We start from the raw sequence: 27,054 nt of genomic DNA on the forward strand, positions 1-27,054 counted from the left end.
AGTGATGTCTGAGCCACATGGGGATGAGAGTCTAAGGGATGATGAATAACCAGGCTCCTTGGGCCTCTTGTAGTTACTGGAATAAAAATGACTAATGACATAAGTTCTGATAGTTTCAAGGCAGACAATGGTGGTAAGGCTGCAATGGTAGAGCCAGACAGGATGTATTAACCTAGGCTTTTTCAAGAGAAACAGAACCAATGGGATATATCCTTTTATTTTTATCTATCTCTAGATACATGCATGCACGCACACACAGAGATTTATTATAAGGTATTGACTCGTTCGATCATGGATGCTGAGAGGTCCCACAATCTGCGTCTGCAGACTGGAGACCCAGAAAGCCAGTGGCGTAGCTGGAAGGCTAGAGAGCCAGAGAGCCAATGGTACAGATTCCAGTCTAAGTCTGCAGGCCTGAACACCAGGAGCGCTGAGGATAGATCTCTGGTGTAGCCCAAGCAATCGGACCGGGAGCAAAGTCGACTTTCCTCTGCCTTTTTGTTCTATTCAGATTCTCAAAGTATTGGATGAAGCCAAGGCACATCAGGGAGGGCTATCTGCTCTACTTGGTCTACAGATTGAAATGCTAATCTCTTCCAAAAATACCCTCACAGACACACCCAGAAGTAATGTTTGACCAGCTATCTGGGCATCTCATGATCCAGCCAAGTTGACATATAAAATTAACTATCTCACAGGAGTAGGGAGGAGGGGATGTTGGGAGAACAGAGATCTCTTGACTGCTCTCTGGACTCTTGACGATGGTGGTACAGAGGGCTGGAGAAGAGCCTCTCACAGAGAACAAGGATCCTGTAGGGTGCTTTTTGGCAGCCTGAGAGGCTAGGGGAGGGCATCTTTCATGTGCAGATGATGTCTGCAGAGAGAACTCAGGATGGGAATCCAAGTGAGAACGCAATTATATTGGATGTTATGAATTTTATTGTGTTGGGTGCAGGATATTTTTATATTCCTGTGAGTATTTTTGAGCTTTTTTAGGATACAGTTAAGTTACTTGGAAATAGTTTGATCCTTTCCGGTCTTGCTTTTATGTTTTGTTAGAGCGGTTCAGAGCAATAACCAGTCTAGCGATAATCTCCACTACTGAGGCAAGACCTTCTGGGATAGTCTACTTAATGCCTCATGAATTACGAGTTTTCCCTGTGTGGCTTATGGAAGCAGGACTAGTTCTGTCCCTAGATGTGTACCAAGAACTATTCTTTTAATCTTTTTGAATGCTTCCTTCTCCGACCATTGGTGGTTCTCTCATACACATATGCTGATCATACCCTGCTAAAAACTCAAGAGGGCCTCTATGTGGATCTCACGGTCTTTCTCTCCATGCAGCTTTCTCCTCTTTGGTACTTTCCCAATGCATATTCTTGCTGTCTTCATCTCCCAACTCAGGGCGTCTGCTGGGCTTTGCTTGGGAGCCTCCTCCCTGAGCTATGGCCTAAAAACCTTCAGTCAGTAAGCTTGGGCAACTGTAGGGCTCAGCGTTTCTTCCTTGTATCTCTGGGATCACCATCTTTCTTTGTCTGCTATCCATATCTTGAAAATTTTTGTTTTCTATATCTTGTCTTAGTTATTTCAGGCTGGAGGGTATATCCAATCATTATTATACCATTTGGGTCAAAACTGGGGTCTCTCTCCATTTTATTTCCCTTTCTCTACAATGAGATTTGTGTTGGAAGATTCCTTAGAAATTATGCATAAGGCTCATATCACTCTCCATTGACCCAGATCACTTTAATATTATGACAGCATTTGATTTAAGAAATAAACAAATGAAAAAATGCTCTTGACTCTTCTGGGAGCCTGAGGAATTTTTAAAAGGCACAACACTTGGTTACTGACCTCTAGAAACTCCCACTCTCATGGAGCCATAGTTACACTAATAAATGGCTCTGACAAGACTAATTTACTCAGTTATCCAAACTGTTTGGAAGTTGATGTAGCACCTCTCCCTGCAACCTATAGGCTGAGAGAAAGTAGGGTGAGGCCTGAAAGGGGCACACAACCCAGCATATTCATCCCTAAATTGGATTTCAAAAGACTGATAAATGTAGAGGCATAAATATATCTGTAATGCTTATCTTCAGAGATTCAGAGCAGTGGCTTGAAAGACACTAATACAGATGTAATCTTAGTTTCAAATAGTCCAAGGTGGCAGCTGGGTTTGGAGAATGTGAGATTAAAGTCTTCCTGGGGCCCCTAACAGTGCCATCAACATTCTTGCCTGCAGGCAGCTGTAGAGCTAGTGGTTAGGGTGGTTCACTGAGTGGCAGGTGGCAACAGGGAACATGTGTGGGCGTTAGGCTTTTAGGGAAGACAGCCTTGGGGTGAAATCCCAACATCGCCATTTACTTTTTCTATGAGCTGGGGCCCATCAGTAGTTCTCTCTAAACCTCAGTTCCCTCAGGGTATATTTTTTCTATGACTGTTGAAATCATTACAACTCAAGTTATACAATTACATCAGTAATATCTCCCTTTTAGAAGTCCCAATCAAACCATCTACCTTCTGTTAGCAGTCCTATCCCACATTGTAGTACAGCATGGTTTAGCCTACAGCATTCTTATTTGCAATAAAAATATATATATATGGGCTTAGCAGACTTGGGCATCTTAGCTGAATTTGTGTGTTCCTCAATCTCAGCAAACTTTTCTTAGCAGATTTGCTTTGGGTTACTTCTAGTGATGGTGACTCTCATGTGTGCCATCTCTGACTTTCTAGTTCCACTTTGGGAGACTCCTGTTTCCAAAGACTGGGCAGATCTTCATTATAGTGCTTGTCACATTGCTTTGGGAATTATTTGCTCTTTTTAGTGACTGCTCCAGTAAAAGATGAAACCCTTAAAACTAGGACTAAATATTATTTATGTTGATATTACTAATACCTGCTGTCTAGAAGGAAAGGACTAATGGAAGAGCAAATTCTTATCTGGTAAGAATAGACCTGAAGTGGATCAGAGGTTGAAGACTAGCTAACTAAGAGCCCTACTGAGAAGAATAATTTAAGTGAGGCTAGTTGGAACCCAAAGAACACATAAAGCATCCTTTCTGCAAAGCAGTTCTGAAAAAAACAGTAGGACCATAGACTTCACTCTCAGATTGGCTTCAGTTCAAATCCTAGCTCATCTGTGGTTAAATGTGTGACCCTGGACATGTTGTTAAGCCCATCTGAGCTTTCCTTGTATTTAAGAAGTAAAAAGGGAGAAATAGTAAAAACAACATGATAATTATTAATGCTCTTCACTAAATATTTTTTGTTCTTCAGGTACTTGGTGAGACTACATTTCCCTTCTCTCTTGATTTCAGGCATGACCAAATAATTCACTTTGGCCAATGAAATATGGAAGCTTTTAGGCTAGTATAAGATTTGCCACTGTTTCTTTCTCTTACCCTAAAGACTGAGAACGTTTCAGGGGTGACATCTTCATCACCTAGGTCTCTAAATGGGTACAAAGTGTAACAGATCTCCCACTGACCTGAAAAAAATAACCTTTTGTTGTTTTGAGCCACGAAGATTGGGGGTTGTTTGCTACTACAGTTTAACCAAACTCAGTCTTACTGATAGAAATATTCATAGGTTGTTGAGATAAGTAAGCGAGTTGTTTTCAAAATGTGTCAATCTTTAAGTCTTTGTGGGCTTGACGTGGCTGAGTTGAAAAATGCAAAAAAAAGTCACACATTATTTAGTTTGGATATGGAAATCTCTCTTTTAGTGAGGCAATAGCACTGTGAAGCCTATCAATAAGAGAAACCCCGGCCTCAACAATTCGCAATTAATTGAGCTACTTACAGTCTAACTGCAAAGGACACACACACACACACACACACACACACACACGCATATTTTAAATAAAGAGCAATCCAGTGTATACCAAAGAGTAGCTACCTAGAGCTGGCAATCAGCTTCCAGCAAGATCTAATTAGGTGTGAACCCTGTGGAAAGGGATCTAGTAAAGGGAGAGGCCAGTTATAGCCGGAGGAAATGAGAAGGGAGTTGGAGCGAAGTCTTGAAGGTGGGTAGGCTATGAACAGATGGAGGATAAAGAAGACTGTGAGTTTCTAAAAACTGTAAGACACGAAGTCTTACTCTTCTCATTGCAACCTTCTGATTAGAAGTTGTATTTGCATATGAAAAGCTGCATTTTTACCTTTCTTTCCAGGGAATATGATATCATCAAAACAGTGCTTGGCACGTATTAGAGATTCAATAAATATTTGTTGGTTAAATGTATGAATGGATGGATCACCGGGCTTTATAGAAAGACCAGACCTGGGTTCAAATCTCAGCAATCTTTCTTACTGTGTGACCTTGTAAAAGCTACTTAGCGTCTCTGTGGATTACTTTCCATACCAGAGCATACTTTTAAGTTCAGTTGTATCACTGCTTCTCATGGTGGCTGCTCGTCTTCTGTTGCAACACAGCTCTCCTGACGATCACAGTTGACACCTTTCACAAAGTGGATGTACGTTCTTGGCTCAAAGGGAGTTTTCTGATGTATCACTATCATAAAATACGTTGATAACATCATCATGCCTACAGCATCTTCCTTTTATTGGATATTTTCTTTGGGTTAAGCTTTAAAATTCAGATTCACTGAGTCAAAGGCAATGAACATACCGGTGGAAAACTCGGCACCGTCTCAGCCAGTGGCAGGATGAAGCATAATAAGAAGAGCCCAAATCAACTGAAGAACTTCGATTGGACAAAAAGGTCTGCTTGGGCTTGTCAGCAGATTCTGCTTTGCAAAGTGGTTTTCTGGTAAAAACTCTTTGGCCGTTCTAAATTAATCTTCAGTCTTTCATCCCGCCGTTCTCTCTCGCCTCCCAAACCTACCCCCATCACCTCTGGAGTTACTTCAGTCCCGGATTAGTGAGCGATACCATCTGAGGGTGGTACAGCTGGCTGGGGTGTTGACTAATTATTTCCTGGGCGGTGTGTGGGCCCATCCTCACTGCTTAGATGCCTGAGTTCCTTTTGATATCTTTCTGCACTAAAGCTTTCCAGTTTGCTTATCGGGTAAATTATGGATACTGATTCAAGTTCCAGCAAAAAAGGTAAAATCCATAGTGCTTCAACAAGGGATGGCATTTCCAAGAGTGAAATGTAAGCATATGGGATTCTTCTTGAAACCAAATCATGTGTGTGTGTATGTGTGTGTGTGTACATGTGTGGTTTCTTTTTTTTAGGGTTTTTACTTCCCAGAGTATCTAGGTCATTCACTAATATTTCAGCCTTGCAATATGGGTCAGCTGAGGCTCTATCATGGTGTCTCCTCCTGGAGGACTCAGCCCGAAACAGCCCCCATCCTGTCTCTACTCCTGTACAACGTAGCCACAGGACAGGGATCTGAGTGCAGTGTAAGTTGAATGATAGCAGGTAAACTCCTTAGTATTGCCCCATTGCTTTAAGGTTAAAACCCCAAATCCTGAACACGAGTATGTGGCCCTTCCTACACTTGCTCTCTCATCTCACACTCCTGCCTTGTTCTCCACTGTGTAAGTCAGCCACACTAGGCTCTGAAAGTTCCCTGGGGCTGCTGGAAGCAAGTACCACATAGCTGGTGCCTTACACAACAGAACCTCATCGTCACACAGCCCTAGAGGCTAGAAGTCCCCAAACACAGTGCTGGCGGGCCAAGATTCTCCCCCAAACTGTGAGGGAATTCTTTCTTGCCTCTGCCTAACTTTTGGTGGTTTGCTGGCATCTTGGCTTCCTCAACTTGCAGATGCATCGCTCCAAGCTGACATCAGCACATGGCATTCTTGCTGGGTCTCTGTCTTCACAAGGCCACCTTCTTATAAGGACAGCAATCACATTACATTAGGCACCTATAAATCCAGGATGTCCTCATCTTAACAATCCTATTTGTTGGTCATATTCGGAGGTACCCAGGGGTAGGACTTCAACATATCTTTTTTTTTTTTCAATATATCTTCTTTGAGGGGACACAGTTTAATCCATAACAGTGGCATTCATTCAGTTTCTGAAAGAAGCCACACTCATCCTGCTTCAGGATGAGTCTGCTTCATGTTTGAGTCTCCTACCCAAACCTGTCATCCTCTTGATCCCAGTTGAAGATTCATTCTCCTTAGGCAGACTTTTCTATTTCACGTCCTCCTGCAAGCCTGGTCAACTCTGTACTCACAGAACTTGGAATTTTTTCCGCAGCATTTATGACTACTTGTAATTATATATTTATTTGAGTAAATATCTTGACAATGGCTGTCTGCTCCATTAGCCCATAAACCCCACGAGAGGAGGGATTGTGTCTGTCTTGCACACTATGTACCTCCAATGCTGAGCCTGGTGGCTACACATGGGAGGCACACAATATACATGTATTAAATCAGTGATTAGGTTTTCTTTCTCCTTACAGTTTTAAGTATCAGGCGTCCTTGTTTCCAGGAGATATGGTGCTGCACCCAGGCAGTGAAGACAACACCTTGTGAGGAAGTGGGGGAGATGAAGAGAGTAAGTCGCAGCTAACGGTACTTGAAGTTGACTCCTAAGATACTCCCATGAAAGAGAGCACAACCCTAGCAAACAAAGCCTTCTTCCAGGGGCCATTTGCAAATCTGCTACCCAACATGGAAAATGTGCCCACTATATGACTCTGCTGAGTTGTGAACTTTCCTGCAACCAGAACCCTGCAGAAACCCAGGCTCCTGCCAAAAAGCTTAATGAATAACGAGAGCAATATGCTATTCCTTAAATTTTCCACCTAGAGGGGAGAGGGTGCCTCATTCATGCAGGTGACATTTGGGAAGGTAGAGCAGTGGAAACAGTCCAAATACATGAAAATGACTATTTAAAGAAGGTTGAGGTTGGGGGAGGTGGAGAAGAAAGTTCTAATTAAGATGTTATTAAAAAATATCTACTAAATGAAGGGTGACTACTGATGAGCTGTTATTTATTGAGTAGAGGAGTGAGTAGTTCTTATTTGATGAAACCCACTTTAGCTCTTTATGTGCTATGCTTTTTACAGGTTTTTCTTTCCCCTTGAAGATGGCCTTTGGGTAAGGTACTGTTCCCTCTTTTTGCACTCAGTGGTTCTTATCTCCCTTTGTCATTGACTATAGCTGCTGTCATCCCATCCTTGCTGGGTACCAAGATTTATCAGGCTAACTGGGACAAAGACGTTTTCTAGTTGGAGGTATTCTCATCACACAATGCTGCAGTGTGCTCAAGTGGAAGGACCTTTCCAGAGAAGCAAGTCTAAAAAGAGTAATTCATATTATGAATTCTTTAAAATTGTTCTTCTTTCTTACCTTCCTAAGTACATGACCTTTATCATAAGATGCCCCCAGAAGATTAGATATTGTGACAGAGAGAATGTAAAAAGAATTACCAAGGTAGTAATCAGCCTAGCAATCACAATTTAGGTAGCAGGATAATAGCTTTGCACCCAAGGCTACTGTCTTGAGAGATGGTTTTCCAAATTCTTTTGTCTGTCTCCCTAGGTATCAGCATTTAAGCCTGAAGGACCTGGCTCAGAGAGTGCTTCCATGGGATGGAGAAGAGACTCTTGTCACTATGGGAGCCAGCTGCACTCTGTGCAAGAAGAAGTGGAGCAGAAGCAAAAGACAAGCCCTCCACTTTCTAATCCAGGGAATAGCAGGAGGCAGAAAGAGCATATGGAGGTGGCACAAAGCTGTTGGTCTAGCTGGTTACCTCCCAGGGGACTTAGGAGGGCCATGTATTAGGTAAGTCTAAGAGAGCCAAGAAGACTAGAGGCTTGTTCTGCAACTTATTGAAGAGTAGGAGGAGGAGGCTAATTCCCAGGCTGTCCATACTAAGCTGGGAGGCTGACTGCCTTCTCACCCCAATGGCCTGGCACGGTCAGGCAGAGGCAGGCCCTATGGCTCAACTTTCCAGAGTCATCCTCATCCCCAGTGTGGTAGAGACAGGTTTCGGAAATACCTGAGAGTCCATTGGAGGAATTTTCCAGAAAGATCACCATGGAAAGGATGAGGGATCTCAGTACCCAGTCTACTGAAGGAAACAGTCAAGCCAAAGCTAAATGGCACTCTCATCAGAGGAGTTTCTGATGCCTGAGAGAGCCAAAGTAAGGCCAGAGGGTGCTTGAAGGCCCTGACTGGGCTGTCTGAGGGGGCTGAGGGATATGCAACAAGGAACAAAGACCCTAAATCTTCCCTATGGCCATAGGTTGCATAAACCACCACCACCTCTCATATACACGTCTGGATACATCTTTGGGAACAAAAGACCGGAAGAATTTTATCTGAGGGACCACGCAATTTTATTCCAAAGAGGTTAATCTAAATAAACCTGGGTTTAATATCGAGTTATATTTAAATTTGAACACTTACATTTCTTCTTCGCTAGCCAATTGGCTGTGGGCTTGAAACAGGAAAGGCTATTTTAGATATAAGAAAAATAATGTAGGGGCAGCCCGGGTGGCTCAAGCGGTTTAGTGCCGCCTTCAGCCCAGGGCCTGATCCTGGAGACCCGGGATCGAGTCCTACGTCGGGCTCCTTGCATGGCGCCTGCTTCTCCCTCTACCTGTGTCTCTGCTTCTCTCTCTCCTCTCTGTGTATTCTCAGAAATAAATAAATAAAATCTTTTTAAAAAAATTTTAAAAAAAGAAGAAAAATAAAGTATATTTTCTCTCTGCATCCAAGTTAGAGTGTAGAGTTAATACAGGAATAAAGGAACCATGAAATCCCATGTCAAAAATCTCAGCAATGTCTAAAAAACCAAGCAACCAGTTGCTCCAGGGTCAGATGGTCATATTGCAAAAGCCCCCACCAATGGGCCTGACTGCAGTTTTCACAACTGCAGAAAATATAGGAGGAAATTCAAGGAGTGACCGGGATGGTGGATTCCTTCAGGAATTGTTCTGTTCTCCACTTCAGAGAGAGGTGCCCATACTCGACCCTCAGTCAGAACCACCTTCTAATGAGTAGCTCAACCAGTCTACACAAGGTGGACACCAGGTAACTTCCACGGACATGGGACCTGCCCATTCACTTCCCTGCCCTGGCAATATCTATAGTGGTTATATCAGCAAAACGGTTTGTTTAAAATGACCGAGCCCATTATAGGTGACAAACTATACACACGTTACATTACAAAACTGTTAACGTAAGCATATATTTATAGTAGGAAAACATAGTATACACCTAAAACAACCACATGGTCTGGTGTTAACTCCCTGTCCCTCCCCACTAGGACAAGCCACCGTGACTTTGGCAGGCTCTTCCCTATTCCTTTCTTTAGTTATCCTTGTGATTCTTCTATGGATCTCTTGCATGTCCTGCTGGGCCATGTTCCACCATGGTCCTGTCTGGTTCCCGGGGACCTGTCCTGTCCTTGGAGGAGGACTTTGTTTCCAGTTGTACAACTACCTTATGTGTTAGCTGTAGTTCTTCTCCAGTGAAAACCCACTTGGTCAGGTGACTATTGCCAAAGGTCAGGGAATGTCCACTTGTCATCAGTGCTAAATATAGTCCTCTTTTAAACTCTTGGCAGGAAGAGGACAACTCCCAGGGAAGGTGCCTTCACTCCTACATCCCATTATTCAGAAGTTTTTACTCTGAATAGTGCCTATGTCTCACCAGTAAGTGTCCTGCCAGATACAGCATGGGTCTTAAAATTGCCCACTTGCTCTCCCAGTGTTTTTTCCTGCTTAGTCTATAATTGTCTCTGCATATGTAGATGAAACCCATTCTTGCACTTGCACACTTACCTGCATGCTTATTGTTAGTGATTTTGAGCACTCGTTATTGTCATTAGAAAACTCTACGAAAAAATAAAAAGAAAAAGAAAACTCTACAAAAGGGGTACCTAGGTGGCTCAGTAGGTTAAATATCTGCCTTTGGCTCAGGTCCTGATCTCTGGGTCCTGAGATCAAGCCCCATATGGAGCCTCACATGGAGCCCCATGTTGAGCCCCCTACTCAGTGGGGAGCTTCCTTCTCCCTCCATCCCCTCTCTTAATAAATAAATAAAATCTAAAAAAAAAAAGAAGAAGAAGAAAGAAAGAAAACTCTACAAGAATACAACCCAACTCTAGAGAAAATTCTTTAGGGACAGGGATGATGTTCTATACTTCCTTCAGTTCCCTCAGTGCCAAGCAAAAAAGTTACTATTTTGACTTGAGATCACTTCATATTCAATTAATATTTGATATCTAACCAGTGTTTAGTAAGTGTTCCAATAGGCCTGAGCCTTTCTTATGCATTATATTATCTAGTCTTCACAACAACCTTGTGAATTATGGACTGTAACATATTCCAAAACACTGGTTGAGAGAAGTCAAGCAATTTGCCCAACGACTCAGCTAACAGGCGGCAATCTTGGAATAGGAACACCCTCTCCTCCTGCTTCAGACTACAGTGTTGTTTCCTACACTACACCTGTTCCTGCCTGAAATAAGGGGGGCCCCAAACTCAGCAGACTTGCCCATTCAAGAGGAAGTCCTTGATGAGGAGAAGTAAGAACTTGGTTTCATGGAGAAGGGCCTGGAGGTCCTGGCTCATGATAGGCACCATCCCAGCAGGTTCCCAGGTGTTAGAGAACTGGCCACAGAGTAGGGTCTGATGCATGTGTAAGGGCCGTCTGGGCTCATCCCACCGCTCCTGCCAGGGGTGGCAGAGAGAGGGAGGAGGGTTGGTCTGGTGGGGTCCTCTCACCCACACGCCTAGGTTAAGGCTTTGGCATTAGCCCTCTCCTTTAAGAGAATAATATGGAATTCAGTCTCCTACCATAAGGAAGTTGTAGTGGGGGTGACAAGCAACACTTCCACACCCTGCCTGTCCTTGACCGTGATGATGCAGAACCCCAGGTACCATTCCTTGAGCAAGCAATGGGGCCAACCAGGTCTAACAGGAGTTAACAGGGCCAGAGATAGCTAGGACACAAGTAGGTCTGTCCTCTCCCCCCAGCACCCAGCATATGAGCTCCATGAGAGTGAGGGTCTTGAATGTCTTGTTCACTGCTGTGCCTGAGTGCCTTGAATTGTGCCTGGCTTACAGTAGGCACCCAATAGATATTGGTTAACTGCATGATTGGATGGTTGAACAAAAGAACCAAGAGGCATGGTGTGTCTTGTGTTTATAAAATCCCATCTGCAAGGGAAACCTACACACGAGCCTTTATTAAAAGGCCTCTCCTTATGCCTTGCCAGTCCCAGTCCTTCTCCAACACATACTATTTCCTGAAAAAACATCTCTGAATGATCTCTAAGCATTGGCCTTATGCTGGCACCTTCTTTTCCAAAGGCAAGAAAAACTGGTCTATCAGGTTTCCTAGTTTGAGCAGAAGCAAATGTCTACAGCCTCAGAACCGTGGCCCTCTCCCCAGCTCTGAGGCCTCTCTGCTTAACAACCACCCCCACCCGAGCTGGAGGGGCTGACACTAAGGTCAGGTTTCCCAGCCTCAAGCTGCCTGAGGCAGGTGTGACCGTCAGGCCAGGCTCCCGTATACAGCTAAGAGAGGTCACAACTGGATTCTGGATTCTTCCATTTTCATATATACTGCCTCATGGTTCTTTGTCTGAGGGAGTCTAGAGTAAGTGGCCAAGAGTCTCCCTGGATAATTGAGCACAGGAAAGTCTCTTTACTTAGCTAAGCCTCAGTTTTCTTAATTATAAAATTAGAATAACAGTAGTATTTGCCTTCCAGGATCTTAGGAGAACTAAATAACAGAATATATATAAAGTGTTTAGGGGGTGCCTGGGTGGCTCGGTCAGTTAAGCATCTGCCTTTAGCTCAGGCCCTGATCCCAGGGTCCTGGAATCGAGTCCTACATCAGGCTCCCTGCTCACGGGGAGCCTGCTTCTCCCTCTCTTCCCCACTCATCCTCTCTCTCACTATCTCTCTCTCTCTCAGCTCAGCGGTTTGGCGCCTGCCTTTGGCCCAGGGCGGGATCCTGGAAACCCGGGATCGAATCCCACATCAGGCTCCCGGTGCATGGAGCCTGCTTCTCCCTCTGCCTGTGTCTCTGCCTTTCTCTCTCTCTCTCTGTGACTATCATAAATAATAAATAAAAAAAAATAAAAAAAAAAACAGACACAGATCAATGGAACAGAATAGAAATCTCAGAAATAAAGTGACACTTTAAAAAAAAATAATAATAAATAAATAAATAAAATCTTAAAAAATAAAAAATAGAATCCATAAAAAAATAAAGTGTTTAGTACAGCACTTGGCACATAGTAAGAGCTCAATAAATGAAACCCATCATTAATCCTATTTGGCATGGTTTGTTTCTGTGCTTTTGTTGTAACAAGCAAACAAGCACAATCCACAATCTGAAATAAATGGAAACAGTTCACTCATCCTTAGTAAAGCACACAACACTGTGTCAAGCCCTAGATGAATCTAGATGGGACAGGGAAGGAAGGTGGGACCCAGAACACCTGAGCTAAGTCTTCAACTTCTCTGGTCTTCACTTATGTTGATTACTGGAATGAATCACACATACTCTTGGTTTGCCTGTCTCACTGTTAGTCTCTAAAACTTAGCCAAATGTAACCTCTAGGACGCTTTCCCTGAATGCTTGCATCCCAGGCTGGATTCTTTCGGAGACAAATATTGAGATTAGCCTACAGAAAGTTTATAAAGCATTACTTTTGGGATTGATACCTGTGGAAGAGAGGAGGAAGCAAATTAGGTAGAGGGAGAGGTTGAGCAGCAATGCAGTCCTAACAGAAGTCTCAGCAACCCCACAGACCTGTCCCAAGTTGCGGTGAGGGGGCCAAGCTTTTGTATTCCCAAGTTGGATCAATCATTGGGTGCAGGCTGCCTCTGGAAGGTGAAACCTCGGGCAAGATAGTTTCCTTCAGCCAAGACAATTCCCAAAGAGGGCTGTCAGCTGATGGTGATCTTCTGGAAGATGTACAGCTGGGAGGATGAGTCCTTCCTTCCTGAAAGGGGTCTTTGATTGTGCAACATAGCATGTACCAACATTCTCCAACTTATATGTATCGGTGATGAAGAGATGTCAATTTTCATCTGCTTGACTACTGTCTCTCAGCTGGTATATTACATGGTAAGAAAAGAGGAAAGGAATTTATTAGGCTCCTAACAACCCCATTACAATCTGTATTATTCCCATTGCGAGGGTTGCCTCTTCTAGTCCTTTCTTAAATACTAAGTATTCCTGCCATCAAGGCTAGAAGTCAACAAATATAGAGGGATTTATGATAAATGAAGTGAGTCAAAAAATGCAAACTAGTAATTATGGAACAATGGTTGGGGGGAGGCGGACAGGGAGGGGGGTAAGTAGGCAGGGATTAAGTTTATCTCCAGATTGGCCTGGGTCTAGTTTAAGACAATTTTTAATGTTTCTGTGGCTTTTTTGAAGAGCAAAAGGTGTAAGTAGATTTCAGTCTCACCCGAAAGAGCAGGGAGTTGTTTCTCCGGGCAGTCAAGTGTATCCACTGCCGTGATCAGCTTGGCACCATCTCTCTTAACAAAATGTAGCTGGTGGTTCTGCTGTCTGTTGGCGTGCTCCAACAAGGCCAAACCTGAGACATATCGAGCATAAACACCTATTTGAATGAGTTCTGGGATCACACAGTGGATTTGCAAACATGTCTTCAATTAAAGGCTACTCTCAGGAAATTACAGTTGCCTTTCCACCCTAGAAAGAAAATATCTCCAAATCTAACTCCAAACCAAGAACTGAACTTGTATTTCAGGCTTATAAAAGATTTTTATCAAAGGTTTCTGAGCCCCCAAGGTATTTTTCAGATTTCTCATTGCACCCATTTAAAAACTTCTATGAATTTTAAGAGTTATAAATAAATCCTAAACTCATTTTCATAGGTTTGTTTTCTGTAATGGTACAGATGAAGCAATTCTGAAACTATTGGATATGTATTATAAGATTGAGAAGTGAGGGAACAGATTGATGTGGAGATCCAGAGTTTCTACTACAGAAGAAAGAGTATACGAATGTGGATAGATACCTATGTGAAGTGATGGATGTATTATTTAACTAGATCCTATATACACATATATATATCAAATCACCATGTTGTACACTTTAAATATCTTACAATTTAGTCAATTTTGTCTTGATAAAGCTACGAAAGAGAGAAGGATTGGGGTGTGTCACAAGGACATAGGAGCCAGAGTAGAGGAACTCCCACTGGCTAAATCAGTTAAGTACAGTAATGAATAATAGAACATTGGAAAAAACAGGAATTCATATGTTCTTATATTTAAGGAACAGATACATAAATAAATGAGGAAGGCAGGGCTCTTGCTTACAACAAAATGCCAAGAACGAGCTGATAAACATGGAGGGAGGGCTGTAGCTGGAAAATGCTCACTTTGCAACCATTGTGATTGATAGGATTAGGCAAGAGCCATCAATGGAAGCAAAATCTAGGAGAAATTTTGACTAAGAGTGGAATATTCGAGCTATCCTAAAGCGTTTCCCCACAGGTGTTCATTAGCAGCAAGGAAGAAAAAATAGTAATTACAGGGTGGAGAATTGAACAACACCTCAATTGGATGATCAAAATTAACATCACCAAGAGGGACAGATGGACAGCATGAGCCTCCGGATGTGACACCCTGAGAAGGACACAGTACACCTATGCAGCGTTCTGGCCAATCGTGTGCAACCGGAATCTCATCATGAGGCAACATCAGATGAACCTAAAATGAAGGCTGTCCTGTTAACACTTCAAAATTGCCAGTATCATAAAAGACCAAGAAAATCTGTGGATAAAGACCAAAGACCAGAGACAGACAATAACAAGTGTGAGGGAAGATGTGCAGACCCTGGAACTCCCATTCAGGGTTGATGAAATGTAAAATGGAGCCGCTGCTTTGGAAAATAGCCTGCTGGTTCCTCAGATTTTATTTTTTATTTTTTATTTTTTTTGGTTCCTCAGATTTTAAATGTTGAGTTCCCATGTCACCAGGTTCCCCTTTCTACATGAATAACCGAAAGAAATGAAGATGTACGTCCCTATGAAAACTTGTGCATGAATGCCAACAGCAGCATTATTCATATTAGCCAAAAAGTGAATAATAGGCAAACGTCCATGAACTAATAAATAGATACACAAAAAGGGGTATATCCGAACAATGAGGAAGAACAAAGTGCTGACACATGCTGTAGCATGGATGACCCGTGCAAACATTATGCCAAAGGAAAGACATGTGTCATAAGAGATCACATTCTGTAGGATTCCATTTATGGGATATGTCCAGAACAGGCAAATCCCTAGGGACAGAAGATGGATTGATGGTTGCCTAGCAGTAGGGGAGAAGGCTAATAGTGAAGGGTTTATCTGGGGGCAATAAAAATGTCTTAACTGGGGCACCTGGGTGGCTCAGTTGGTTAAGTGTCTACCTTCGGCTCAGGTCATGGACCCAGGGCCCTGGGATCAAGCCTCACATAGAGCCCTCTGGTCAATGAGGAGTCTGCTTCTCCCTCTCCCTCTGCCTGCCACTCTGCCTGCTTGTGCTCTCTCTCTCTCTCTCATTCTCTGTCAAATAAATTAATTAATAAATAAAATCTTTTAAAAAAATGTCTTAACTCAGGTTGGGGTGACGGTTGCACGATTCTGTGAATACACTAAAAACAATGGAAGTGCATGCTTTATATGGATGAATTTTATAGTCTGAATTATATCTCAATAAAAATGCTTTTAAAAGTTAGGTGTGTGGTTTGTTCTTCTATTTACATTTAAGACAAGATGATCTGGGTAGCAACAACATCTAGCAGTCTGATTTATCTCTATAAAGAGCAATTTTTTAAAATTCAAGGACTAAAACACATACACGCAAGAATGGATTGCAAGCATGAAGGCCATTCGTGAACTTGGCAGGAGCAGCTCTGGTGGAGAAATACAGGCAAGAAAGCAGAGTGGACTGGGTCCGAGGAACGGGACGTGAGGAAGCAGAGTACACTGGGGTGTAGACAATTCCTTCAAGGAGCTTCCACATGGAGGGAAGAAGAGGGATGGCATGGGAGTTACCAAGGCCTGTGGGGCTGGAGGGTTGAGTGCTGCTGGGAAGGATGTGGCGGGAAAGCCCCCATTGGAGTAGCAGGACCTGAAGGAAGATAATCCATACAGCATACACCCAGATCCAAGAGAAGTTATGGGACTCCATGTGGTACCGAGAAGCACACTTTGTCCAATTGAGCAAGAGGAAAAAGAACAGGCTAGAGGCTGGTATAGACACGTCTGTGGTTGGCTGTGGTAAGGTGAGGAAGCTCCTAACGGCTGGCTTCTAACTGTGGAGACGGAGAGAGGATTGGAGGTTTGAGATTTCAAATCCTAAATCAGCTCCATAGGAGCTGTGTGACCTTGGCAAATGCAGTGAGCGTCTCGGAGCCGGTTTCCTCCTCTGTGAAGTGAGTAGCACCTTGGAGTGTCCTTGTGAGGATAAAATGAGATAACCGATCAAACACAGAACAAAGTGACTTTCACCCAGCAGCCTTTCAACGAACATTATTTTTTAGTTCATTTCTATACCCTCACTCACTTTGCTACCATGGCCAAGCGCGTGCAGAAATGAGTTTCTTCAAGGCAATAACCTTATTTTATTAAGCCCCATGTTGCCACCACTTCTAACGTCACCTGGCACATTGAGTAGATGCTCAATAAATATTTGCTTTCCACAGTCAGATCGAACTTCTCTCCATGGAGTAGCTGTCAGGCTAGGATTTTCACCAGTGTCACTTCCCCTAACTCCGTGGAGGCCACACGGAAGGGGGTGGTGGAGCTTCTGAAATGGACAGGTGTCAATCATCCAGCTGTTCAGGATAAAGGTGAACCTCCAAGCAGACCCTTCACTCCAACATCGGTATCTTTTCACTGTCTTCCAGCTCCTTCATTTTGATTTTGCCTTTTTTTAAGACAAAGATTTTATTTATTCATGAGAGACACAGAGAGAGAGAGGCGCAGAGGGAGAAGCGGGCTCCATGTAGGGAGCCCAATGTGGGACTGGATCCCAGATCCTGGGATCATGCCTTGAGCCAAAGGCAGATGCTCAACCACTGAGCCACCCAGGCTCCCCAATTTTGTCTTTTGTTTTGTGCTCCCCTCCCCTCAGGCTGGTTTCTAAGCAAGATACTGCCTAGAGGACAGTGTGGGAGCCTCACAAGGGCGTGGAGCCTGGTGGTACCCTCACCCCTCCTCACTGCTCCCCCAACCAGCATCACCCTCCTTCTTTCTCCTGCTCACCTCCCCTGCTCCCACCCGATCAGAGTGTCTAGCACCATGATTAGAAGGTTTCAAGGCTTCAATCTATTTTCAGACCCGATATATAAAGAGAATAAGCAATCGTCCTAAAGACTAGTAAATTATCACTGAGCAAGCGAAGTTCACCGTCTAGTCCTGGTGTGATTGAAAAGTCCCTGGAGAGCTGAGCTGCCCCAATTGACTGCAGCTAGAAAAAGACGAGTAGCAAGATCAAGGGAAAAACTGAATCTTGTGCTTTTTAAGTTCTGCCTTTTTTTTTTTAATTTCTTAGCATTTTAATGAAAAATTTTGAACATACAATTATGTATAATGTATAATTGCATAATGGTCTAGTAGAAAAACCAGTATAATAAACCCATGTACCCAGCAATTAGCAAGATTTTGCTGCATTGGCTGCATCTGTCTTTTTTTAATGCAATTCCTGACTTCCTGTTATTTCAGTCTCCACTCCAGTATGCATTTTTTTTAAATGAGCCTTTTTTTTTTTTAACCTAGACACAGCACCATTTTTACACCAGCAAGCTTGACAACAATCTCCTGATATCACCCAACACCAAATTTATATTCAAATTTCTGTCTTGCTTTTTTTCTTTCTTAGTTTTTTTTTTGTTTTGTTTTTTGTTTTGTTTTTTTTACAAATGGTATGTTTGAATCACAGTTCCAAACCCATACTTTCCATTTGGTTGTTATGTCTCTTTTTTTAAGATTTTATTTATTTATTCATGAGAGATGCAGAGAGAGAAGCAGAGACATAGGCAGAGGGAGAAGCAGGCTCCGTGCTGGGAGCCTGATGTGGGACTTGATCCCGGGTCCAGGACCACACCCTGGGCAGGCACTAAACTACTGAGCCATCCTGGGACCCCCTGTTGTTATGTCTCTTAAAGCTTTTTAAGCTTGGGAGTTTCTCTTTCCCAAGTGTCTCCTTGATTTTTGATGCCAACACTTTGAGAGAACTAGATCCATTGTCTTGAGAATGTCCCCCCATCCTTAATTAGTCTATTTGTTTCCTTGCAGTGAAAATTTAACTTCCTCACTCCCTGTGCCCACCTGCCCGCCTTCCCCTGCCCAAACTAGAAGTTGGCATTTAACATTTGACTCCTTTGGGGTTTTGGTGATGATTCTTTGAGGTGGTGCTGTGTGCTTCGCATTGGAGGCAACCATGCTGACTGTCCCACTCTTGGCCATGCTGAGGTTGATCAGTGGGTTCAGGTGGTTGGCCTGTCCTTTTCTGGGCAATAGCAACCATTAAATGCATTACCAAAAGTCTAATCAAGAGTATTCTTTGGGAGCACCTGGGTGGCACAGTTGGTTGGGAATTCGACTCGGTTTCAGCTCAGGTATTGACCTCAGGATCCTGGGATCGAGCCCCACCTCGGGTTCCATGCTCAGCATGGAGTCTGCTTGAGATTCTCTCTCTCTCCCTCTAGATCTGCCCCTCCTGCTGGTTCTCTCTCTTTCTCTCTCAAAATAAATAAGTAAATCTTTAAAAAATAAGAGTATTCTTTAATGTATTTAGGAACCATCACCTGAGTCCCAACCATATACCAAGCCACTCCATTGAGGAGAAACGGAAATAAATTAAAAAATACCCTTCCTCCCCCACTGAGAAAACTCACTGGGATGAGGGCAACAAAGTGTGAACTGCCCTGGCCTCACCGCATGAATGGCTTCCTCCTCTGTAAGCCTATAAACACTTACAAAACACAGCCTGGAGGCCAGCAAGCACTAACATTGTCCTCTAAGACATCATCTTGCTTGGAGCCTGCACACTTCCCGGACTCCCGGTCACGATGAGCTTCCTTGTTCTCCCTACAGGAGCTGGGAGTTTTCTCTAAGAGCCACAAGGCCACCCTAGTTGAATCCTGAAAAGTTTGACTTCCTAACTCAATAAGCAACTGGGTTTTTTGCTTTGTGTGTCAGATTTTTAAAAGTAAAAATCTCACCTCCTATGGGGTGAAAAGGTCTTGAATGCAGTTACTTTAAAACGTCTTTGTCTTAAGTGCCATGCAGCTGCTTGGGAAGAGGGAGACTTAAGTCTGTACTTGGCAAAATGAGAATTTTAGAATTGGGTCAACTCAGCTTTTATGTGCTGTCCAAATGCCTCGCCCTTCCATGGCTCTCACTCTGCTCAAAGCCCCAACAAGACTTCTCTGCTGGAATTCAAGAGTACTTTGTATTCCGCTCTTGTGTTGGGAAAAATGAAAATGGAATCTAAGTTGCTGCTAGTGCCCACAGCTGAGAGAAAGTATGTCAAGTGTACTCCGGAGCTCTGCATTCGTTAAAAGAGGCTCTCCTGAGTCACCTGGTGCCAGGTCCACTTCCTGGGTGAAGGGAGTGGGAGCAGCTGAAAGCTTCTTTGTTTCCACAGCAGTGTGAACACTCTACTTGGGGCCACTTTTTTCTCTGAGTATTTTTATTATGGACACATACATCTTTAAAACATGATGAGAGCACTCTTTATTGCAAGAACTCCCTTTGTTTGCATTTCTAGCAACGTTTCCTAGCCAGCTCTGGAACTGGAACAAATTCTTTCCTTCACCTGCCCCTCCTTCTCCATTTCTCCTCCTGAATGCCCTGCCAGCCCTGGAGACTGAAACAACACATGACACATCCTCCTGGGTGTTGACAGAGGAGGCTGCAGCCTCCCTTTGATGGCCCAACCCACCGCCTCAGGACCTCCTTCAAGGAGAGTTCACTAGGACCTTGACAGGGGTCAGGGCCTCCTCCACAGGTGGCTTGATCAGAGTTCCCTTGACCAAGTTCCCTTGACAACTGCCCTGGAGCCTGAAGAAAACAAAGGTGGGGATTTGCCTTCCTCACCTGCGAGGGAGCCCAACCAGCCACCAAAGGCCAGCGGCTCCCATACTGGTTGCATCATCCTGTCACCTAGTTTCACACAGTCTCTTTCTTCTGTTTTGTTAACTTACATAACATTGGCTCATGTCATGAGCTCATGGCTCATGAACCAAATAACTCACCGGGAGGACTCTGAACTTGTGTTTGGGGATTTATGAGAAGATTCTGAAGAACATCCAAAATAAGGGAAATGAAAGTCCCAATTGTTGGAGTTGTAGAGTTAAGGTGAGAGCCGGCTAGTTTTGCATGTGTGTGGATATCTGACTTACATTATAGATGCATATGCCATGTATCCCTCCAATGGCACTGAAGGGACAGACAGCTGGAGGGGGAAATCATCAGTCACACAGAAGGACTTTTCCACCAGCTGGTCTCTTTTTTTTAATTATCTTTTATAATAAGATATTTTGACTTATTTGCAGGTTCTTACATCTGGGTCATAAATTAATACTTTATTTAAACAAATTTTTAAACTCTTATGAGTCAACCATTCTCCTACTGGATCATATGTGTATCCTTTGCATTAGAAAGAGGAAGCAAAAGAGGGGAAAGACCTATAAATCTAAGGCATTACTGAGGACCTTCCACATGTTCAATCCTTTTCTAAAGAGGCAAGATGGTCCCGCTCCTTCTACTGAACCTGGGTTTGGATACTAACCCAGACACTTGTCTGTCTTCTGCAGGTGAGCCTTTGAGACTTCATTTTCTCATGCATAAATTAAGGAAGATGACAGAACTCATATAAATGTGAAGAGACTTATGAAAGAGATCATGGGGGCACCTGGGTGGCTCAGTCAGTTAAGTGTCAACTCTTAATTTTGGCTCGGGTCATGATCTTGGAGTCATAGGATGGAGCCCCACTTCAGGCTCCACACGGGGCATGGAGCCTGCTTGAGATTCTCTTCTACTCCCTATGCTGCCCCCCCCCATCACTCATATGCTGTCTCTCTCTCTCTCTCTTTCTCTCTCTCTCTCTCTAAAGAAAAAAAGAGAGAACGTGGCTTTAATGTTAGCCCATAGTGGGTGTTGATCACAGGTTAGTCCTCTTTTTTATCTCATTGAAAATTTGGAAGATTTTTCAGAACTCATTAAAGCAGTACAACAACTTGGGAACATGAGCTTTGAAGTCCACCTCCCTGAGCTTTAAATGTTGCCTCCCTCTCTTCTAAGCCCTATGACCTTGAACATGTTCATTAACGTTCCTAGGCCCCAGTTCCCCTATCTGGAAAGTGAATATTGGCAATACCTATCTCATAGGGTTGTTGTAAAGCTTGAGACAGCAGTCCATGGCACATAAAGAGTGCTCCATAAATATTAGCTTAGGCTTTCCAGAAGCAGAGAAGTATGAGAGTTGGAGCAAAATCACACTTTCTATTTGAGTTGGTCATTATGCAAAAACTTTCTCAACTGGAAAAACAAAAGTGGTGTTGCTTTGCCCTAAGAGGAGCAAAAGTCACCCATTAAGGAGCTACTTGAGTTAAAATGTGCTATCAGGAAGCCTTACTTTTGATGGAGTGTGGAAAGTTCTGTACAGCAGGCAACCTGTGAAATGAAATAGGTTACGTTTCTGTGAACTCTTCCTACTCCAAACAGGGTAGTGCCACTTGGGGCTCTCCAGGGACAATGCATGCTTTTGTTGGGGATTGACATTTAAAGGTGTTTGATTGTTCAGTACATGTTGTTTGAAGAGTTGCTTTACTAAAATTTAATGGCAAATTCCACTCTGGATTTCCTGCCAAGAAATCTATAAAGCTTTGTTTGAGACTGAAAGCATTCAGACATTTAAAAAAAAAAAAAAATCTGGGAGGTGCTGGGTGTACATTAAAAAGGAAAAGGAAAAAAGGAGGAGGAGAGAAGTCCTGTGGATGCAGGATGAGTGTTTGATGTAGGAACTGGCTGGTCGGCTCCAGAGTCAAGCAATTAAGAAAGGTTTAAAAGGGCCAAGATGAAGAGGGGCCAAGGCCAGCAAACAGCTCCATCAACGCCCAACCCAGAACACAGCCCGGGCTGTGCTCTGAGCTTCTCATTCAACAGCTTTGTTCCTGCTCTGAGCCGACGTGATGAGAGAGCAGCTTCGCGTGCGTTCTTACCAGAATGCAACATTACATAACACCTGCTCCGCGTGGCCCGCTGCGGGCATCTCGGGATAATATCCAAGACTGGCATTCCAGTGTTAGGCTCGGGAAGTTAACTTGTAGTAGTTTTCATGCCAGTGTTCATAGATGGCACCTGGCTGAAGAGCTTTCGGGCTTACATCCCCGAGGTTGTGTCAATCACCCTATATTCTATGTTGGAAATAAAGTGTCTGCTAATAGAGGACTTTTAAAAGATGGATCAGTGTCATACATATAATGTGAAGTGACATGTACAGTTGCAAAAGGGCATACATACCTCTGTGAAGCAATTTATGTGAATTTAAAAATAAGACTGTATTACATATTATTTACAGAAGCAAACACATGTCAGCAAGTACAAAAACATGCCCAGAAATCCCGCATACCAACCTCAGGATAGGTAATTAGTTCTGGAGAAGGATGATGGGGGTGAAGGAAGGGAGGCAGAGGGATGAGAGTAGGGCCTTGGTTGTCTCTAAACATTTTTTTTTCTTGAAGTCCAAAATGAAGGGATCTGAGTCTAATATGTCAAAACGTTACCATCTATTAAACCTAGGTGATGGGTGTATGGATAGCTGTTATATATTTTGCACTTTAAATTTGAAATTAGGAAACAGTGGCGTATTCCTAGTTGGACTATCATGCAGCCATTAAAAAGAATTTTAAAAATTGTGTAGGTTGTCAGAGAAATATGTGCAAGCGGTATTTTAGATCAAAATAATGGGTTGCTGTGCCGTATGACAGCATGATGTATTTTTGTTTAATATAACACACACACACACACTCTCTCTCTCTCTATTTTAAACCTTTCCCGTGGGCTGTACCCTCATATTCAGTGCCTGCAGTCTCTATTTGGATGTCACTCAAGCCATCAAAAAAATCCTATAACCAACCTCTTGATTCTTCCCTCCAGACACTGTCATCTCCTTCTCTTCCCCATCTCAGTACATGACACCATCAGCCATCAGTTGCTCAGCTGAAAATCCCAGGAGTCAATGATAAGTTCTCCCTGGCCCTCAAGTCCTGTGAGTCCCAACTGCTCACCTTCTAATCCTTGACTCCTCTGCACCCCTCTAGACTGTCCCTAGTCCTTCGGTGGAGTCCTGCAGGGGTCTCCCAACCAGCTCTCCAAGTATCAACTGCTGCTCCCTACAACCCATTCTCCATGTAGCCGCCAGTGGTCCCATAAATCACCCCTTACCTAAAACCCAGGAATGTTCCCATTGCTCTCAATTCCTTAATTATGAGTGGGGATCTCCCATCCTCCCCTGCCTCATCAGATGCCACCTACCCACCCCCCCACCCCTGCACTCCAGCCACTCAGGAGTAGTTCCATGCTCCCACCATGGCCACTGTTCCTCTTGCTCCAAATGCTTGTTTCCTTCTCCTTTTGTAATAAAAAATAACCATTAATTTAATTAAAATGTCCACATTGAGAGATCAGATCAATTTAGTTAACTTATTTATTTGTTTAATATGTTATTTATTTACTTAATTCAGCAAACACTTATTGAATACCAACTGTGTTCCCAGACCTGCAGGAGATGTAATGTTGTCCTCGTTTGACTTTCACATCTCGAGCTCAATTGCTTCAAGGTTTACATAAGCGCTTTCATGTTGATTATGATGTTCCTTAGTACAGGAACATCTGTACTGAGCCTAGCTCTGCTCTGCGACGGGTGAGATTCAGTGGAAATGCAAACACACAACAGAGAAACTAGATTATAATAAACCACCTTCTTGGGAGGAACAAGGCCTAAGTGGTTCCCGTTGCCATCATTTTCCTCTCACTAGAGACAAGTGCAAGTCCAGAACACAAAGGATTTTCACTATGTTCCCACTGGCCTCTTGTTCAGAGATTTCTACATCAGCCCTATTGACACAGAACTTTTTTTTTGTGTCTGGAGGGTTTGCTGGGTGCCTCACTGAGGAGCTTTGTGGTTGGAGCCTAGTGTGAGCAGCTTCTGGGATACACGGACAAGTGCCCAGCGCACTGTGCACCTTTCCTGTCTCCTTGCACACAGTTCAGTTAAATGATTCATTTCAAAATCCACAGAGCAGAACCTGCAAGGAAAACATGCATGTGTAAGACCTGAATTCTCTAGGTTGGACACTGCTATTAACTCGCGCCAGTTTCCCTTCTGTCACCCCAAAAGACCTGGGTGTACAAGAAAAATACTCAGCGAACATCTGACTAATTATGACACGAGTGTAGGTAGTCAGTTTAACATAGTGTTTAAAGCATGGGCTGGAGAGTCAGAGAAAGCTTGCTCAACATGCTCTTTCCTTCATGCCCTGCCCTTTGCTTCCAGACAAACTCCTACTCATCCATCAACCCCCACCTTAAATATCGCTTCTGGAAAATTTCCCCAGTGCAATCTTTCTGAGTAGGCAGTTCTTTCTCTTCCAGGTTCCCAGAGCATGTCTATCATGTATAGGTTACATACGTCTGACAATTATTTGTTTGCTTTTTATGTGTCTTGCATTGAATAGCAAGGTCCTCCAAGGGCCGAGCCATACCTTACTTGGTTTATCATGAGCTCTGTCATCATAATCGTAGTCAAATATGAGCACTCCGTAGTCAGTCAGACCCAGGTTCAGATCCTGCTCCACTTCTGACTAGCTATTTGTGTGAAGTTACATAATCACACACCTCAATTTCCTCACTGAAAAGACATTTACTTATACGTTGTTGAGAAAATTATATTGGGCATTGCACATAAATGTTCGACATGGTAAGTGAGCCTGCAGAAGCCTTTTTAACTCTCGTTTTTATGATTAACTGCATCGATGTTTGCTAGCCAAGCTAATAAACGAATGACCCAAACTTCTGATCACAGCCCCTGATGCCAGCCAAAGAAGGCATCATGGATAAAGTGTGGGAGGAGAGATCCTTGATAGGGTGTTCACTTTTCCATAAAAATACAGCTAAAAACACACTGGTATTTTACATGACCACTTGTGAAGGCTGCCTGTTGGGAGAAAATGGCCTAACCTTTCCAAACGGCTCCCTGAGTTATGGTAAAAATGAAACTCAATTTAAATGCTGAAGGTCTTATAATGTGCACTTCATAGTCTACCTGTTTGGGCAAGCGATTTTCTCTGGGTGCCTGCAAGAGACAGCTTAATTAGCGGTCATTAGAATAGATGCAGCTGATTACACATCACTTGAAAGCATTTCAGGCCTTTTTTTTTTTTTTTTCCACTTTGTAATCTACTCTTATCCTTCCCTGGCAACTTTTCTGCTTACTTCTGATTGAAGTTTAAGAGATAGACACATTTTCATAAAAATTTACAGCCTGTTACTCTACCTCAAGCCCTTCATCGCTTCCTTAATTATGATAATAATAGCACCGATTCCTGGAGTACCTACTGTGTGCTGGCCAGACAGTGTGCTGAGTGCCAGATATAACCTTATCTCTCCTTTTCCTGGAGCTTATCACCATCCTACATACCAGATAACTTGTTCCTTCATTATGTCACTATTGATCATCTGTCTCTCCTCCCTTCCCGCCCCTTGCCCCCTAGGAAGGTAAGAGCCCAAGGTCAGGGACCTTTGTTTCCTGATACAGCGTAAGAAATGAGAACAATGCCTGGCACATAGCAGATGCTCAGTAAACATTTGTTGAATGAACACATCTTCACACAACCCTGAGATACTTAGTATTGCCTTCGAGCTCCAAAATAGACCATAAAGAGCCCAGCATCACACAGATAAAATAAGTAGCAGCCGTGACCTTGGGACTCAGGCATGTCTGACTCTAACTTCTATACTTTCCCCACTAGGGAATGCTTTGTTAGAACTGGCTGTCTGGTGGGCTGGCTTGAGATGGGATTTAGGACCAGGAGGGCAAGTGATTGTGTTGTCAGGTCTAGACAAGGAGACAGGGTCAGAGTGCTGGCCACGAGGAGGGGCTTGGAGCCAGGTTGGTAGACCATAACACTCTCTGGCTCTGACCCTATCAGAACTTCTGGTCTTCTCAGAACCCCACTGTTACTGTGTGTCAAAAGTTAATATAATCTCTCCTGCCCCTTACAGACCTCCTAAACTTTCTATGAAGGTTCATGATTTAAGAGCAGAGGGATCCCTGGGTGGCTCAGCGGTTTAGCACCTGCCTTCAGCTCAGGGCATGATCCTGGAGTTCCGGGATCGAGTCCCACATCGGGCTCCCTGTGAGGAGCCTGCTTCTCCCTCTGCCTGTGTTTCTGCCTCTCTCTGTGTTTCTCTCAGGAATGGATAAATAAAACCTTTAAAAAAAAAAGAGCAGAGATTCCAGTTCTTTGGAGAAAGGTACTCTTTAAATGCCAGGTATTATTAAGTATTATTATAATGATCATTTACTGCTTCCATTTCCTTTGATATTCTATACAAGGCCCCTTGGTTCCTGGACCCCTCTAGTCAAAAAACGAAACCTATTTTATTGCCAGTTCCTTTCCTTTTGTATACTGAAAGTTAAGAAAATATTGGCCGAGTTCCATATTTCCATCCGGGATGTGGATTTTGATGAATGAGCCAAAAGAAGAGACCATGACCTACTGTGGGAGGTGTGATAACTTCTCCTCTTCACGTTGTGCATACTTGTTGGGCAAGACCTTTCAATTCCACAGCTTCAGCAGCTGGTCACAGGTGGATGGCTGCCCAATCAGTATCACCCTCCCCCACCTTGCTTTCCAAACTCCGAACCTGTTTTTGCAACTGCCTTCCACACACCTCCACCTGGATGTCTGAAAAACATCTCATACCCAGCATGTCTGAAGAGCAACTTATCATCTTATCCCCAGTCTAAATACACCTCTCAACTCTTTGTCCAAATGAATGGTATCTGTCATCTTTTACTCCTGTTCAATCCGCTTATCCTCACCGCCCACCTCCAGGCAT

The sequence above is a fragment of the Vulpes vulpes genome, chromosome 11 (genome assembly GCF_048418805.1).
Source record: "Vulpes vulpes isolate BD-2025 chromosome 11, VulVul3, whole genome shotgun sequence".
In the NCBI taxonomy this organism is placed as follows: Eukaryota; Metazoa; Chordata; class Mammalia; order Carnivora; family Canidae; genus Vulpes; species Vulpes vulpes.